Source organism: Emys orbicularis, chromosome 14 (genome assembly GCF_028017835.1).
Source record: "Emys orbicularis isolate rEmyOrb1 chromosome 14, rEmyOrb1.hap1, whole genome shotgun sequence".
In the NCBI taxonomy this organism is placed as follows: domain Eukaryota; kingdom Metazoa; phylum Chordata; order Testudines; family Emydidae; genus Emys; species Emys orbicularis.
In genome coordinates this window covers 37,424,896-37,428,524 of record NC_088696.1, presented here as the reverse complement: position 1 = coordinate 37,428,524, position 3,629 = coordinate 37,424,896, and the positions used below count along the sequence as shown (strand labels likewise).

The following is a 3,629-nucleotide window of genomic DNA, read 5'->3' as shown; positions in this document are numbered from 1 at the left end:
GCAGCTGATTTGAATGTTGAGGGTGTGGAAACTTCGGGAAGTTCCTAGAAGCTCTGTGATATCTACAGAAAGGAAACAAGCTAAACTCAGCACTGCTGCCACGAGGTAAGGAACTCCCCTCCTAATGGAGAAATTGATGGATCTGGTTTCCCTTCAGGTGAAAGAAATGCAGCTGATCTGATCTCCTAGGGATTGAGAACTATAAGCAGTCATATGTCTTAACAAAGGAACACATGTTGCCAGATCTGCAGAGAAAAAAAAAGTTGCCTTCTTTTACTAGAATGGGAAGACAATCACTTATCAAGTTTCAAACCCACAATGCAGCAGCCCATCACTGACAAGGAGGTGAGCGTTTCGGATTCTCTTATTGCCAAATGGAACAGATCATGAAGCATCGTGTACATTTGTGGGACTGTAAATCTGATAATAAGCAAATGCTGATCTCTCCAGCCACGGCTGTGCTTTCCAGGAACTAGTTTGTGAAGCTGATGTGTCTTTTCAGGAGAAGAGTTCCAGAGGCTCAGTGCTGGAGTACAAGGGAATAGGAATGGAGCTGAACAGATCCAACACCTGAAAGGACAATTGGATCTCAAAATATGAAACCATGAAAAAGACCCTTCATTCAATAAAGCAACAGAATTGGCGCTAAGGAGAGGTAAGAAGCATTTCTTAAGTCTAACAAATGAGCATACAGAGAGCACCACAAAATTGCTAACTTATGTTGTGTCAAAGGGTTTGTTACAGCTGACCACACCTCTCAAGATATAAGAGGAGCTGAGTGGGATGTCAGATGTCAGAAGATTCATCTTTCAGGAGGTGATGAACCTGCTTGTCACTTCTGAGTGACATCAGTGGCTTTGGTTTTACTTTCAGATGAAGGAAACACAGCCAGCATGGCCAGTATTCATGAAACAATGTTCAAAAGTTGCCTGGGGTCACCTCTTGGGTTAAGGGGAGCAGCTGGTCCCATCTGCTGGGATGGAAGCAAAGAAGAAACCACTGGAGGCTGGTTAGTCCTGGGACACAGACAATACCCTGGAGGGGCCTGGGGTAGAGTGTGTAACCATAGTGACCAGTGGGTCCTTTCCCCACTGTGGTCCTGGCTCGCATGCACAGGGTGAAACTGATCGCCATGTTTGGGGTCAGGAAGGAATTTTCCTCCAGGGCAGATTGGCCAGAGACCCTGGAGGTTTTTCGCCTTCCTCTGGGGCATTGAGCAGGGACCAGCCCTTTGGGCTATTTAGAAACAGACAGACAATAAAATCCATCAGAGAACTTGTCTCCCTTTGTCTTTTGCATTTTCTATAAACCTGTCCTGTGCCCCTCTGCCATGCCCATGCTCCCAGCCACATAGCAGGCAGAGTCCCTCCCAGGTGCACTGCTGCCCCCCCCCCCAGTGCCAGCATGGCCCCATGTCGCTCTGCCACCCCAGCAGGGCCCCAGCACAGGGGAGAACAGCCCGCTGTCCCAGGGAGGGCAAAGCCGTGTGCACGGCCCCCCAGGGACGGGGAGGGGAAATGGCCAGGTGCACCGGTCGAGGGGAAAGCACGAAGCACAGCGGCACTGTTACCATGTTCCTATCTGAGGATGCCCGGAGGGGCCAGGGCAAGGCCTTTGGTCGGCCACATCCAAGCGCTGTGCCCCGCTGCTCTGGTGGTAAGAGCCCCTCTGGCCAAGCCACCGACTAGCTGCTCTGAAAGGGGTGGTCAATGACCCCAGAACAACTCTTCCATTGGCATGGTGGGGCCACCGCTTCCTGAGCGCCCGAACTGGCCTTACAGCCTAGCAGCGAATAGTAGTCCCCCAGAGCGGGTTCAACTCTGGCTGCCCCTCGCTCCAGATGGGGCCATCGGCATCCAAGAAGCTCTTGCCTTCAGCCAGCATTTCCCAGGAGCTGGGAGCCAGAAGCCTGCGGTCCTCTGCAGTCTGCTCCAGCTGTGCGCTCTTCTCTTTTAACCCCCCTTGCCAAGTCTGGCACCTCTCAGGGCGGCGCTGGGTTGGCCCACAAGCGCTCATTCCCCCTGTATTGCCTGGCGGGGGGGGTCTGTCGATCTCATTGCAGGCATTCTGGGAAATCAGAACTCCATGATCTGCCCCGGGGGATGGGGAGCACGACCAGGGGACACGGGACAGGGTCAGTTAGGGTTCGTAGCACATGGCTGGAGGGGATGAGAAGAGGGAGAGGGGCCAGCATCATGTTACTTCTGTGTCCACTTCCTGCCCCTCCCCCATCAGCTTCCCAGCTGCATGGAACCCAAACCACATCAGTAACCACAGGCACTTGGAAGGAACGCCCAGGGAAGGCAGTGGCCGAGAGATTAAGGGGGCCACTGCTTTACTTTTAGGGGCAAAGGACAGATGACAGCCTTGCAGGTAGGTACACCACAGGCTGCAAGTGAAACTGACTCAAACCATTCTTCTGAGTTCATACTGCAGCTCGCTGTGACAGATGCAGCCCCTGGAGCTAGTGTTGGGCCTCCCCATGAATGGGAAGGAGCTCAAACAGGACGAAGTGAGAGGCCCAGCCCCTAGAGTCATGGGATTAGATGCAAATCTCTGCTTTTGTTTACAAATAAAATGGTTTGAAGCCGTCATGGTTGCAGAGGAAAGCTTGAAAATGTTACTCCCTCTGAAGGGTCAAAAACATGAAGACAAATCTCATGATTTTGGGGAGGTGGGTTCATGATTTTTTAAAATCAAGGGTTGGCAATAGTGTGCTTCCCTATAATGCTCAGATTTCAACCTCTCCTTCTAGAATGGATAGCTCCCCCCTCCCCCTGCTTTGGAGTGGGTCTGGTACTTTCCCACCCTTCCAAGGAAGCCTGTTGACCCCTTCCTCTCCTTGCTGTGTCAGTCAGGATTCAGACATTACAGACATCATGTTAAATCAGAGCCCAGCCAAGATCAGGGATTCGGAAGGGTCAGATCTCAGCAGGGAGTGTAGATTCAGGACCCTGGAAAACCCAAACCCCATAGATGTGGAATGGCACAAACAATGGAACTGGAGGAAAAGAAGGATCTGATGAGTGAAAGGGACTGGTTGGTATTTGGAAGAGGGTTTCACATCTCTGAAGAAAGCAAACAACTGACACAGGAACCTACATGTGTGAGAGGTGGGATCACAACAAGGAACCTGTCTGGGAGAGGAACTGGAACCCAAGGGACCATCACTGGTCAATGCCAGCAATTTGCCATTATTGTAAGCACCAGGTAATAAGGGACTTAGAGGGCCAGTCCATTAAGCACCATGTCAGAGCTCAGCTTCTGCACCTTTCTAGCCTCCCTGAGGTCCCGCTGCCTCTGAGATCTGGAGAAGAGCTAAGATGCTGGCTGTAGTTCAACCTTTACAGGTGGACACCTAGCACAAGTGCTAGAACCAAAATCTATTACAGTTCTGAATATACTTTATTATTATCTTCCTCGAGAGTGTAAATTGAGTCACTTTTATTTTTTCCTCCTTTTATCCACCCCTTCCTTTGTCCATTCTTCCCTCTTCCTTTCTGGAGTTTGTTCATGCAACAGTCATCGAGTCTTCCAGTTACTCATTGCTTTTCAGCATGAAGGATTTTGATAATGATATAAATATGGCCCACGCATCAACCTCAGTGTCCAATATTCCCATAAATGGG

The 3,629-nt window shown here is 50.6% G+C and overlaps 1 long non-coding RNA gene across 1 annotated transcript; it reads left to right on the top strand.

The window, feature by feature from the left end:
• The first annotated feature begins 269 nt into the window (after nt 1–269).
• Nucleotides 270–1,039, top strand: LOC135888592 (uncharacterized). The gene is made up of 3 exons (XR_010561895.1): nt 270–345; nt 503–655; nt 874–1,039. It is a non-coding gene; the product is annotated as an uncharacterized LOC135888592 (long non-coding RNA).
• Nucleotides 1,040–3,629: the final 2,590 nt, after the last annotated feature.